The sequence below is a fragment of the Pygocentrus nattereri genome, chromosome 11 (assembly GCF_015220715.1).
Source record: "Pygocentrus nattereri isolate fPygNat1 chromosome 11, fPygNat1.pri, whole genome shotgun sequence".
NCBI lineage: Eukaryota > Metazoa > Chordata > Actinopteri > Characiformes > Serrasalmidae > Pygocentrus > Pygocentrus nattereri.
In genome coordinates, this window is record NC_051221.1 from 6,976,844 (window position 1) to 6,992,158 (window position 15,315).

Here is a 15,315-nt window from a genome sequence, read left to right on the forward strand (position 1 = left end):
CCATTTGGAATCATTTGTCATATTAATATTTTTAGGTTTTTATATAACAGAGCACACACACACACACACACACACACTTCTCCCTCAGGGTCGTGGGGGGATGCTGGAACCTATCCCAGCAGTCATTGTGCGGAAGGCAGGATACACCCTGGACACAGCAGATTTACATATTTAATGTAAAGACTTGCACGTTGTACATTTAGGTATTCTAAATTAGGCAAAGGTATTTTTAGATTTTTAGAAAAACTTTATTTTAAGTTTTTTTCCCCTAAAATATCAGCCTTGAGATTTATTCACCACTCCTGAAGGATGAAATATTAATATGGATATTAATTTTGTTAAAAATGATCAATGCCATACAACTTTCTTAGTCATTTTAGAATGATCTGCAACACTGTTCATTATTCTGGACTCAGCTAATAATTATTTTTTACAGATTCCAGCTAATTAACTTACATCTAGCTTTATACTATAAAACTTTATAAATACTGATAAGTGTAAAATCCAGTAGAGGGCGGCATGTACCTTTTTTTCCTTCCCTTAATGCACCGGTACTTGAAAAATATCTGTGCTACTGATGCAAGAGGCCAGGCTTTCTTTTCTAGGCCAGATTTTAACCTACAACAACAACAATAGGCCTTTTTTTGGTACATTTAACACATGCTATAATGCAGCTCAAAGTACTCACAGAGGGGTAAAAGACAAGAGCTATATAATATATATATATATATATAATGCATGTAAAATGACAAAATAATATAAAAGTAACAAGAATATGTTATAACTAGAAAAGGTCCTGAAGGAAACACGGAATGGTTGCACAGCTGTTATTATGAAAGTCTATAGGAGGAATGAGGGATGAAAAAACTACACATAGAGGAGTGCAGGTCAGTAAGGCAGTGAATTAGAGACCTGACCTGAATGAGTGCATGTAATTTGGTGGCTGTTGGGAAAAAGAGAGATTAGGGCTTTTTTTGCAAATGAAAATTAATGGGACGGTATACAAGTATGCATCACACAATCAGACCGGACAATCTGGAGTTGGAACAATGCTGATATCTCGAAAACTGCGGGAAGAGTTACGCGATAAAGAAAAGGCAGAAAAAAAAATAGAAGAAGAAGAAGAATCGAAATCAAATAACTGCTAAAGAAATGAGCAACCATAATGACATAAAAAATGAACACTTACAGATGATAAGTCTTGTTAGTTTCCCCAAAGAGACTAATTGGACTTAACTGAGCATATGTACCACACAAATGCACAGCTGTCACTCTTCAACCAAATGCATCAGACTATCATTAAACAGGCATAAATGTTGAGAACTGAGACCTTTCTGATACTGCAATGAATCTCTCACTGCCCTCAGAGCAGCTTCAGTTCATCAGAACATGGAGCAAGTGTTCCTAATCATCTTATCTCACAGATGTTCAATTAGACTGAGCTATGTTGAACCTAGAAGCAACTACATTATGCTTGTGGAGCCACTCCTGATTGGCAGCATGGAGAGATGCAATGTTCTACTGAAATCTATTCGCAGATGGACTTCTGTGATGGGATTTCCATGATTGGCAATGATGTTGGGATAGCCTGTGGCTCTCCACCAGGGCCAATCTGCAATATAGACGTACAGAGTAACGGGCCTGGACTCAAAGTTTTATCTATTTTATTCATCTCCTTTTACTTTTTTAACTTCATATCGTGGCTCACCTGTCGGTGTGAAATGGCAGGAACCAGAGTTCGTCAGACTGCTTTTTTCCAGTGCTTTTGCTCTCATAACAGCAGGCTCTTGTTTTTGCAGACAGAAGCAGACCTCTACACGCTTGTCAGCTGCCACAGCATATTTCTGTCAAGGTGTGACAAGTTGTACATTCTTTCATGCTTCCTTTGACACCAATATTTTCCTGGACTGTCAGTCGACTCACTGAAGATTGGGTGTTGATCTGTATTGTGGATCTATATGTCCAGACGTTTGTCCCCCTTTGCTGCAGTAACAGCCTCTATTCTTCTGAAAATGCTTTACAGTAGATGTTGGAAAATTGCTGTAAGGACTTGATTGCTTTCAACCACAAGAGCATTAGTGAGGTCTGCTACTGATATTGGCCGATTAGTTCTGGACATTCCAACACAGTTCCACTGCTGCACAGCCCAGTGCGGGGGCACTTTATACCCCTGTAGCTGATGCTTGGGATTGGGCATGGTGATCTTATGTGTGGCTTGTGCATATGTATACATAAATAAAGTATATACACTATATTTCCAAAAGTATTGGCTTGTCTGCCTTCACACACATATGAAATTGAATGAGATCCCATTCTTAATCCATAAGGTTTAATATGATGTCAGTCCACCCTTTGCAGCTATAACAGCTTCAGCTTTTCGAGGAAGGCTTTCCACAAGGTTCAGGAGTGTGTTTATGGGAATTTTTGGCCGTTCTTCCAGAAGCACATTTGTGTGGTCAGACACTGATGTTGGATGAGAAGGTCTGGCTCACAGTCTCCGCTCTAATTCATCCCAAAGGTGTTCTGTCGGGTTGAGGTCAGGACTCTGTGCAGGCCAGTCAAGTTCTTCCACACCAAACTGGCTCATCCGTGTCTTTATGGACCTGCTTTGTGCATTGCTGTGCAGTCATGTTGGAACAGGAAGGGGCCGTCCCCAAACTGTTCCCACAAAGTTGGGAGCATGAAATTGTTCAAAATCTCTTGGTGCTGAAGCTTTAAGAGTTCCTTTCACTGGAACTAAGGGGCCGAGCCCAACTCCTGAAAAACAACCCCACACCATAATCCCCCCTCCACCAAACTTTACACTTGGCACAATGCAGTCAGACAAGTACCGTCTCCTGGCAACCACCAAACCCAGATCAAATCCATCAGATTTCCAGACGGAGCAGTGTGATTGGTCACTCCAGAGAACACGTCTCCACTGCTCTTGAGTCCATTGGCGGCGCTTTACACCACTGCATTTGACGCTTTGCATTGCACTTAGTGATGTAAGGCTTGGATGCAGCTGCTCGGCCATGGAAACCCATTCCATGAAGCTCTCTACGCTGTTCTTGAGCTGATCTGAAGGCCACATGAAGTTTGGTGGTCTGTAGCGATTCACTCTGCAGAAAGTTGGCGACCTCTACGCACTATGCGCCAGTGAGATGGCCACAGAACACAGACGCAGATCCTTAAAAGAGGGTTTTAATACAAAAACAGGAAACAGGCAAAAACATGGTCGAAAAGGAGTCCAAGAGTCGATACACTGATCCAGCAAAGCGGGTGACAGTACAGAGGGGCAAAGACAAAGAAGCGTAAAACGGGTAATCTAGGCAAAGGTCAAAACAAACACTCAGTATGACCTCATGGACACAATACTTCACAATATACCTGAACTAAGCCAGGGCTTTAATACTAAACTAAACCTGTCACATGACAAACACACAGGTGAATCACATTAGAATTCGGGAGACTGTGAACGCTGATAGGTGTGTGAGCAAAAGTCCTTGGTCTTGCACAGACTCCTGGGAAATGGAGTCTGAACGGGAGTTATCCAGATGTGTGACAGTGCCTCAGCATCTGCTGATCATTTTATGTGGCCCACCACTTTGTGGCTGAGTCGCTGTAGTTCCGAAACTCTTCCGCTTTGTTATAATGACTGAAGTGTTCATGAAAAATACGACCTTGTGTAGAAATTGTTGACAGAAACACATCTCAAACAAGTTGGGACAGTACCATGTCTACAATTGTACATACATATCTCTGCTTTCGGAAGAAAACCCTGTATCTCCATTTTTGACGTTTTTTAATTTTTTGACATAATTTGAAAATACCTGTTCTCCTTTACATTGTGTGTAAATTTCATGATGAATTGACTAAAAGTGACCCAAAATAACTTGGAATGAAGTTTGGTTCCATTGACTTACATTAAAAGCGAAGTTTTTTCCTTCTCCTGTAAAGTTTTTCTTCCTGACAACAGCGATATGGATTTTATAGACTAAGAGGCTAATGAAAATTCTTTGCAAGGTTGATCCATTGTCTAGTTCAAGCTCTGTATTAAGCTCCTCACCCCAGAGAGCACTTTTCATCCACTGGCCTCTTATTGATTAGGTGTTTCTGGGTAGTGGATGATTCCACATAGAAAAGCTGCATTATGGAGCATGAAAAACTTTCAAACTCTGGTCTCGGCTATACTCTGCTTCAGAAAGCGTCACATGGTTTTTCTTTTTCTTTCCTCCAGACATACATATGTGTCTCATTTGATTCAAGCCTTGAAAATCTTTCTTTAGCCTGTCACCTCCTTTTTTTCCACACTGATTGAAGTGGACTGTGGCTGGATTTACCTAGTCCGTTTACTTCCCCAAAGAGAAGGTGACCCTTCTTTGTGTGTCACAGCGCCAGGCACTGAGATCGGGTCCAAGCAGCCTATTTATTTCTGTGACTACACAATGACTAGGCTTAGGCCTTTGGGCGTACAGAAGTATAGAATAGTAGATTGTCCTAAAAGCCTTTCCTGAGTATCGGAGTTAAGTCTGTGTAATTTAGTACTTCAGTGGCTTCTCCGTTTTGTCTGTATGTAGTTATATGTAAGGAAGAAACATGTAACTTGCAAGTATTTCACTCAATCTCTGATCTAAAGGGTACATGTGTTCCATTTTCTGTTTGATTTGTGCGCCAGATTGGACGTTTAATTGCAGAGCTGTGAAATGGACTCGTACGGATTAAAGTCAGGGAGCAAATGGACTGTTCGAGCTGTCTGTAAATCAGGCATGACCTGTTAGCAAGTTGCGAACTGCAAAAATTAGGCGCTGAACCGCGTGATTTTTTATGGTCGATACTTAAGTGGTTCTAAAAAGGGATTCATGCATAATTTCGGTCGAGTGCAAAGCAGTTACTTATTATTAGAGTCATTTGGGTTTAGATGATGTGCACTTTAATCGACGGTTTAGTACCTTCTGCACGACTGATTGTAAAATCTCTCGTATCACTTCGCTCAGCACTGGAAGGAAAAACGTTCACTTACCGTCACCTTCAAACAGATGTGATAAAAACAGCAGGTTTTGCAGTATTTCTTAATTTAAGAAATTAACGTTTAAAATTTTTGGGCCAACATGTTCCGTTTGACTTTTTTCACCGTTGCTCACTTATCACATCTGTGTTTTTACATGACCATTTGCACAGTTATTATGCTTACTGCATCCTGTGGCTTGAAATAAGGCTTGGGAATAGAAGTCTATTGTAAGTCTATTCTCAAGGAGTGAGGAATGAAAGCCTGGACCCACCAATGGCTCCATAACCATTTTTAAAACTACGTATGTATATAAAACAAGAAATTCTTTTCACTTCTTTACTGTATTTATGTTTATATCCATTCAAATGCTTCTGTTTTTGCCAGTAAAGGCACACTCGCTGATGAGATCAATGGTTTTTAACAATGTGACAAGGTCACAGAAAAGCCTGGGCAATACATAGAAGAGTGTTTTTCAGCCTGTGGGCTATAGCGGTACGGCTAGGGGGACGTCTTGGACCGTCTTTATCATTACGATATAAACAATTAACCAAAAGCAACCATTTTAAATATGACAAATGGGAATGTTGGGTTAATTCATTGCAAACAAAAGCATCAAATTAGCCAAAAAGCAGGTCAAGCCCAGTGCCTGGGCAGGCAAAATGCATGTCTAATGTAACAGATACAGCCAGCTAGGTAAGTTTATGTTTTCAGTGCAAGTCAGTATAAACATTTCTCTGTTTGACTGCACAGAATTCATCCATCACATTTTTTGGTGTTTATTATGTTGTGTAAGGGCGGCACGGTGGCGTGGTGGGTAGCGCTGTCGCCTCACAGCAAGGAGGGCCTGGGTTCGATTCCCCAGCTGGGTGACCGGGGTCCTCTCTGTGTGGAGTTTGCATGTTCTCCCCGTGTCTGCGTGGGTTTCCTCCGGTTCCCTCCCACAGTCCAAAGACATGCAGTCAGGCCAATTGGACGTGCTAAATTGCCCCTAGGTGTGAGTGACTGTCTGTGTCTGTCTGTCTGCCCTGCGATGGACTGGCGACCTGTCCAGGGTGTATCCTGCCTTCCGCCCGAAGACTGCTGGGATAGGCTCCAGCACCTCCCGCGAACCTGACGGAGAAGCGGCTTAGAAAATGGATGGATGTTGTGTAATTATAGAGTCTACTGAAATTTGATAGACCGCATTGATTACCGCATCATGTTTGCTTGTGTTTGAAATGTCTAGGTCGATTCCGAGCTGCAGAAATGACTGTGGTTTGCTCTGGTGGTGACAGCAACCAGCGGTCACAATGTGTACATCGCAAATATACATTGTACTCTCTGTCCAAAACCACCAGGGAATCTACATGTGTCTTCAGAGTTTTAGCAGTAATATTAATGATGGTAAAATAGGCGTAAAAATCTTTTGGGGACTATTTTGCCCCACAGTACCCTATTGCATGTACAGCAGACAGGCAGCATATTTTCATGTAAAAATCTTAAAAGGGACTTCCAAAACGAAAAAAAAAAAAAGCATGATTAAAGGGTTGAGATGTAAACAGAGTCATTCAGAGTGGTTTGGTGTGAAATGGTTCACTGTAGAGAAACTTACCAAGTCTGAATTGTTCACAGTGGTGGTGATAGGAACCCTACAGAGCCCTGCTGATGACATCCCGAATACATAAAAATAACGGAGCAGGAACAAGATTGTAATGCGCGGCCATCATTCCTTATTAAGCGGTGGTCAAGGCTTAATTTTCTCATTCCCATGCCTTATTAAGTTGTGGCCATGCACTATTTTTATTTAGATGGGATTTCACCATGTAGGAACCAGACGCCTGAAGAGTTTGATGCCTCTAAAAGCTCCCTCACAGAAGCTGATTACACAGAATGGTTGTGAATACACTGCCTCAAGCCTGAGACTCTGCATGGTCTGTAACAATGAATGTGTCTCATATAAAAGAATCTCTATCATGAAAAAATTCTCACTTGTTTCAAATAATGTTTGATTTAAAGGGCCTCTTTGCTACCTTTTTCCCCCCTGATGTCCACTTTTAACGTTTGTGCCGGTTTATGTAATTTTACGATAGTTTCGAGAAAAGATTTTATCTAGACAAGGCATTTTAAAGCCATTCGAAGCGGACTGATACATGTAAGGCAAAACAGATACATATATTTAAAGATATATTTAAAATATGACAATTTTACCATCATCAACATTAAAAACAAAGCTCAGAAGACACAAGCAGGTCCACTGCTGGTTTTGGACAGTAAAAAAAATGGCTATTTTAGTGCTGTAGACATTGTGACCCCTGGTTTCTATCACCACCACTATAAAGAAACTCTCTACAATGAACCATTTACATCAAACCACTCTGAATGACTTTGTTTACATCTCAACTATTGAAAAAACAGCGGCGTTCCTCTTTAAGGCTCTCCAGTAAAGGCTGCAATTCTTCCCTACACCACTAGGGGGAAGCAAAGACCACTTTTCCTGCAGCTCTTATGAAACAAGTCATTATGTGTGCCTCTCCTGTCTGTGTCTAGTCCTCCAAGCCTGTGTCCTATTTGTGAAGCTGAGCTATGTGATCAAACAGCTCATAAGAAACAGGCTCTTTGTGAGCGAAAGCACAGGTCATGCTTGTATCACCACGTTAAGGCGCGATTTATTTACTATTGGAGTTAAAATAAAGGTCGTGCACATGCCGCTGATCAAAGTGTTTGTCATTTAGGTGATGCATTATTCATGGAGCGTATCGGCATGCAGCAGAGGACCCAGGTACCGAGGCAGTTTGATTTGAGTAATCTTTTCTGTTATGTAAATGAAAGTTGGCCTGGTGCCCAAAAAATTGGCTCCTAGTTGGTACATAATTATGTTACATAATATGTTTTTTTTTTTGCTATTTTGTGGAGAGAGAGAGAGAGACAGAGAGAGAGCAGCTGCTGTTAATGGGTGGATTCAACCTTACTGTGCAAGATGCAGCCTTTTTTCTTCATTTCCCCCCCAGCAATCCAAATTTAATTTGCTGTGGGTTATTCCAATCTTTTTTTTTTTTCCGGTGGTCTGTAACAATTACCATGTCTCTCATTAAAGAACCTATATCGTGAAAAAAATTCATTATTCTCACTTATTTGAAATAATGTTTGCTTTAAAGGGCCCATGTCCTACATTTCTCTTACATGTTATTACCCCCCCCCCTCCCCCGAGGTCTACTTATAGCGTTTATGTAGGTTTATGTGCCAAAAGAACATTCATAACTCATTTTCCCATGAAAACTTAATCCTTTTGAATGAATCAGCCAGTTTTTGTACAGAATACGTAAAGAAAACATGTGAATGACCTCGGCTTTGATTGGCCGTGCCTCAGGCTAAAGTAACTAGAACTGTTTTGCTGAGCACATCAAACTCTTTTATTCCAAAAAATCAAGGGAAATTGCCTGATATGGGCCTTTAATATGTCCACGGGCCCTTTAAATATGGTGTCGAACAGTCTATTTTCTATCTGTTGTTTTTGTGAGGTCACAAAAGCCAACACGCTTCCACATATCTGCCTATTGAGCCTATAGCAGTTTACAGCTCCACACATGTACTCTGAAGTTATAATGTTGTTTCAGCCTGGACTGCTTTTTAAATGACGCGCAGCACAGGGTGGCCAGTCAGAGCTCATTTACATATATCGTTCTTTAGGGCACAGTAACAAAACAGCGAGTTTGATTCTAAGGCCTGTTTCTGGTACATAAATCAGACACAAATGTCAAAAGTGGACGTCAGAAGTGAGTAAAACATAAGACGCAAGAAAAATGTAGGATATAAGCCCTTTAATATGTAAATGTTGTTACAGTTAAACAAAATGCACTTTCTAGATCAACACATTTATATATATATATATACACACACATATCCACCTTTTCAGCCTATAACAGTTTAGCTCCGCCCCTAAGGATTATTGCATCCCTGAGGCAGCCAATCACAACATATATCATTCATATATCAAGGCACAGTTGCCAAAACAGCCTGAAAGAGGTTATGTACAAACTGTTGTACGCAAATGTCATGAGTGGAGCTCATGGAGAAAAAAAGAATCAATAAAACAGAACAAAAATGCAGGAAACGGGCCCTTTAATATGTAAATGTTGTTAAATGCACTTCTCGGTTCATACGGTTCATATTTTGAAGCTAAGCTGTGAAAACAACCTGTTCTGAATCCACTGTTTTTGTGAGGTCCTGAAAAAAAGCGACGCATTTACATTTATCCACCTATTTAGCCTACAGCAGTTTGGCTCCGCCCACTCACACGAAAGTTATAAGCAGTGTTGCATCCCTGAGGCAGCCAATCAGAACATATATCATACTTAAAGGCACTGTTGCCAAAGCAGCCGGCTACATACAAATGAATGGGCTGTTTATGGTGCACAAATGTCATGAGAGGACCTCAGGGAGAAAAAATCTAAATAATAAAATAGAAGAAAAAGACAGGATAAGGGCCTGTTAATATGTAAATGTTGTTAAAATGCGAAAAAAAAACCATTTCCAGCTCAAATTTTTAAGCCAAGCCGCTGCGAAAAAACAGCTTGTTTTGAATTCACTGTTTTTGTGAGGTCATGAAATATAAACTCATTTACATTTATCCAGCTATTCAGCCTACAGCAGTTTAGCCCCGCCCACTCACACTGTAGTATTGCATCCCTGAGGCACCAAGTCAGAACAAATATAAGGGACTTAAAAGGCACAATTGCCAAAACAGCCTGAGAGAGGCCATGTACAAATGAATTGGCTGCGGTACACAAACGTCATGAGTGGACCTCAGGGAGAAAAGAAGAGAAAGAAAGATCAATAAAATGGAAGAAAAATGCAGGAAATGGGCCCTTTAATACCTGTGAGGCTGCTTTGCTGAGTCGCTGGCGCTGTAAGTGCTGTTCCATTATCTCTATGATTGCAAATATGTGGCCTCGCAATCCATACGGGCGATATGTCTTGTAAGGGACTGTGTGCGATAGATTGAAAGAGGATAGATTGGCCATTGCCCAGCAGTACATCACGGTTAGCGCGCGAAGATGACGTGCGCGCACACGATCCGCTCCCGCTGGCCGAGAGCGCGAGCCGAGGCGCGAGTCCTCTCTGAGTGCTTCGACAGTTCACTTGCCAAAGTAAAGGTACTTCATTTTGTTGACACGAGCTTGTTGCGATTGGGGCTCCGGCGCTGTTCGGGAAGCTAGGCGGGGTAATGAATGCAAACTCATGGCTCCTGGCGAGATAGGCCTGGCTCTTTCAGAGAGCTATTACCATGCTAATCACAAACACACTGGAGGGAAAAAAAATTCTCTCATGGAAAGACAACTTTGCATTGCATTAAGAAATTACTGGTGCATTTCGTTTGGCGTCCTCCTCCCCGGCCAGGCCACCAGAGGGCAATGTGGCCACACTCGGCACTCTGGGAGATAGCTGCCAGAAATACTGATGCATAATCTGCGGTCATTGGTGGTGAGAGGTGCATCTCTCACACTGTGGGGCATATTTTGAGACTCAAAATCAGCCCAGCAACTTGTGCCATTCCTTACAGCGCTGTGGGCGCCTCCGTGGGCACCTGCGTGGGCAAACGGACCACAGCGAGCAGGTGAATAAATAAATAAGCAAAGGTGTTTTCGTCACTTAAATACTTTTGCACCCCTAGATTAGACGTCCCCCGCCTGCTCGCAGCAGAGTTGCACGCTCGCTCCTGGAATGAAGGCGAGGAACAATATGTTGCATTGTGATAAGTCAACAGGGGGTTTGTGCACAAGGGCATGATTTGCACTACAAAGAAATCTTTGCTCCTGACCTAATATTTATAGAAGGCACGTAAGTGGCACGCACTTTGTAGTGCTGGGCTCTTACGTTTTCCCGCTCAGGTTTCCTTCTTGCACGCCGGCTTTATTTGCAGCGACGTGCCTGTCCAACCTGTTATACCTAAATTGTAACAAGAGCATGAAAAATGAGTTTAAAATGATTTTACTGCCTCATCTCCTCTCGCACTCGGAAAAAAGAAAGACGGGGCAGGCCTAGTTTTGCCTGAGCGCAATTGGTCTACAGTACAGCATGTAAATGCATTATGTGCTGGGTGGAAAATGAACATTTTACTCCACCGACTGCATGTCTGGTGGATGCCTTTTGGTTTTTTAACTCCCACTTTTTGTCAATAAGTGTATACATTTCCAATTTATAGCATAGTACTTCTACTAGTAATTATTATTAGTATTGCAAAATAAAGAATATAAACTGATAGGATGTTAATTAAATAGCTTGTCTCAAGTCAATCAAGTTACTCTCCCTTTAAACATGTACATACAGGGGACTCTTATTATGATAGCAGTGGCATTCCAGCCATTTGACACTGTGTTATGCTATGACCCAGTGGCTAAACCTGTGTTTGCCAGCAATATGTTTGATAATTAAACTCTGACATGCTGGATCTACCGCTGTTATGAGTAGTGAATTTATTAGCTCTCTAGCTAACTAGTCTAGTCCCCAGCTAACTAGTCTGCTCTCTAGCTAACTAGTCTAGTCCCCAGCTAACTAGTCTGCTCTCTAGCTAACTAGTCTAGTCCCCAGCTAACTAGTCTAGTCCCCAGCTAACTAGTCTGCTCTCTAGCTAACTAGTCTAGTCCCCAGCTAACTAGTCTGCTCTCTAGCTAACTAGTCTGCTCTCTAACTAACTAGTCTGCTCTCTAGCTAACTAGTCTGCTCTTTAGCTAACTAGTCTAGTCCCCAGCTAACTAGTCTGCTCTCTAGCTAACTAGTCTGCTCTCTAGCTAACTAGTCTAGTCCCCAGCCTACTAGTCTGCTCTCTAGCTAACTAGTCTGCTCTCTAGCTAACTAGTCTGGTCTCTAGCTAACTAGTCTGCTCTCTAGCTAACTAGTCTGCTCTCTAGCTAACTAGTCTAGTCCATAGCAAACTAGTCTGCTCTCTAGCTAACTAGTCTAGTCCCCAGCTAACTAGTCTGCTCTCTAGCTAACTAGTCTAGTCCATAGCAAACTAGTCTGCTCTCTAGGTAACTAGTCTGCTCTCTAGCTAACTAGTCTAGTCCATAGCAAACTAGTCTGGTCTCTAGCTAACTAGTCTAGTCCATAGGAAACTAGTCTGCTCTCTAGCTAACTAGTCTGCTCTCTAGCTAATTATTCTAGTCCATAGCAAACTAGTCTGCTCTCTAGCTAAGTAGTCTAGTCCATAGCAAACTAGTCTGCTCTCTAGCTAACTAGTCTGCTCTCTAGCTAACTAGTCTAGTCCATAGCAAACTAGTCTGCTCTCTAGGTAACTAGTTTGCTCTCTAGCTAACTAGTCTAGTCCATAGCAAACTAGTCTGGTCTCTAGCTAACTAGTCTAGTCCATAGGAAACTAGTCTGCTCTCTAGCTAACTAGTCTGCTCTCTAGCTAATTATTCTAGTCCATAGCAAACTAGTCTGCTCTCTAGCTAAGTAGTCTAGTCCATAGCAAACTAGTCTGCTCTCTAGCTAACTAGTCTGCTCTCTAGCTAAGTAGTCTAGTCCCCAGCTAACTAGTCTGCTCTCTAGCTAACTAGTCTAGTCCCCAGCTAACTAGTCTGCTCTCTAGCTAACTAGTCTAGTCCCCAGCTAACTAGTCTAGTCCCCAGCTAACTAGTCTGCTCTCTAGCTAACTAGTCTAGTCCCCAGCTAACTAGTCTGCTCTCTAGCTAACTAGTCTGCTCTCTAACTAACTAGTATGCTCTCTAACTAACTAGTCTGCTCTCTAGCTAACTAGTCTGCTCTTTAGCTAACTAGTCTAGTCCCCAGCTAACTAGTCTGCTCTCTAGCTAACTAGTCTGCTCTCTAGCTAACTAGTCTAGTCCCCAGCCTACTAGTCTGCTCTCTAGCTAACTAGTCTGCTCTCTAGCTAACTAGTCTGGTCTCTAGCTAACTAGTCTGCTCTCTAGCTAACTAGTCTAGTCCATAGCAAACTAGTCTGCTCTCTAGCTAACTAGTCTAGTCCCCAGCTAACTAGTCTGCTCTCTAGCTAACTAGTCTGCTCTCTAGCTAACTAATCTAGTCCATAGCAAACTAGTCTGGTCTCTAGCTAACTAGTCTAGTCCATAGGAAACTAGTCTGCTCTCTAGCTAACTAGTCTGCTCTCTAGCTAATTATTCTAGTCCATAGCAAACTAGTCTGCTCTCTAGCTAAGTAGTCTAGTCCATAGCAAACTAGTCTGCTCTCTAGCTAACTAGTCTGCTCTCTAGCTAACTAGTCTAGTCCATAGCAAACTAGTCTGCTCTCTAGGTAACTAGTTTGCTCTCTAGCTAACTAGTCTAGTCCATAGCAAACTAGTCTGGTCTCTAGCTAACTAGTCTAGTCCATAGGAAACTAGTCTGCTCTCTAGCTAACTAGTCTGCTCTCTAGCTAATTATTCTAGTCCATAGCTAACTAGTCTGGTCTCTAGCTAACTAGTCTAGTCCATAGCAAACTAATCTGCTCTCTAGGTAACTAGTCTACTCTCTAGCTAACTAGTCTAGTCCATAGCAAACTAGTCTGGTCTCTAGCTAACTAGTCTAGTCCATAGGAAACTAGTCTGCTCTCTAGCTAACTAGTCTAGTCCATAGCAAACTAGTCTGCTCTCTAGCTAACTAGTCTAGTCCATAGGTAACTAGTCTACTCTCTAGCTAACTAGTCTAGTCCATAGCAAACTAGTCTGCTCTCTAGCTAATTATTCTAGTCCATAGCAAACTAGTCTGCTCTCTAGCTAAGTAGTCTAGTCCATAGCAAACTAGTCTGCTCTCTAGCTAAGTAGTCTAGTCCATAGCAAACTAGTCTGCTCTCTAGCTAACTAGTCTAGTCCCCAGCTAACTAGTCTGCTCTCTAGCTAACTTTTCTAGTCCATAGCAAACTAGTCTGCTCTCTAGGTAACTAGTCTGCTCTCTAGCTAACTAGTCTAGTCCATAGCAAACTAGTCTGGTCTCTAGCTAACTAGTCTAGTCCATAGGAAACTAGTCTGCTCTCTAGCTAACTAGTCTGCTCTCTAGCTAATTATTCTAGTCCATAGCAAACTAGTCTGGTCTCTAGCTAACTAGTCTAGTCCATAGCAAACTAGTCTGCTCTCTAGGTAACTAGTCTACTCTCTAGCTAACTAGTCTAGTCCATAGCAAACTAGTCTGGTCTCTAGCTAACTAGTCTAGTCCATAGGAAACTAGTCTGCTCTCTAGCTAACTAGTCTAGTCCATAGCAAACTAGTCTGGTCTCTAGCTAACTAGTCTAGTCCATAGGTAACTAGTCTACTCTCTAGCTAACTAGTCTAGTCCATAGCAAACTAGTCTGCTCTCTAGCTAAGTAGTCTAGTCCATAGCAAACTAGTCTGCTCTCTAGCTAAGTAGTCTAGTCCATAGCAAACTAGACTGCTCTCTAGCTAAGTAGTCTAGTCCATAGCAAACTAGTCTGCTCTCTAGCTAAGTAGTCTAGTCCATAGCAAACTAGTCTGCTCTCTAGCTAAGTAGTCTAGTCCATAGCAAACTAATCTGCTCTCTAGCTAACTAGTCTAGTCCCCAGCTAACTAGTCTGCTCTCTAGCTAACTAGTAATTTGACATAATTTGAAAATACCTGTTTTCATTTACATTGTATGCAAATTTCATGAAGAGCGCAGCAAAACAAACGGCCCAAAATGACTGGGAAAAAAGTCTGGTTCCATTGACTTACAGTAAAAGTACAGCATGTTTTTTCCTTCTCCTGTAAAGCAACTATTTTGGAGATATGAGGTTTTCTTCTGACAGTTTAGCTGAATTTTGACACAGCCTGAGGTCAAACATACAGTCTCACTGTTGTTACTGCACCCACTATTACAGCGTTTGTTGCTGGCCCATGATGTGGTTAAACGAATGTGTTTTCTGATTTCTTTCATTATTATTTATGTTGGCGAGAGGTAGTGGGAGGATGAGTGATGAGGCGCCAACATTGCTTCATTTAGTTAGGTGTATAGCACTGCCTACCATTTCCCTTGGACGACAGTTACACACGCGTGTTTCCACAGTGAGAGACAGTAAGGAACACATCCGCCAGTCAGTCAGTAAGAAACAGCGACTCTAACCAAGTCTGCACAAGGGGTTCTTTAAGTGATGCTATAGAACAGCTGCTGCTGGTTCGCCACAAAACCATGACTGAAAAAGAGACCTGTGAGCATGAAGACCTTTTTAAAGTTTAATGAAGCTTCACATAGCAGTTCCTTACCTATTTAATGGCTCACGGCTCACACACACACACACACACACACACACACACACACACACACACACACACACACACACACACACACACACACACACACATATATATATATTTGCTGTTGTTAGAAGAAAACCTCATATCTCCA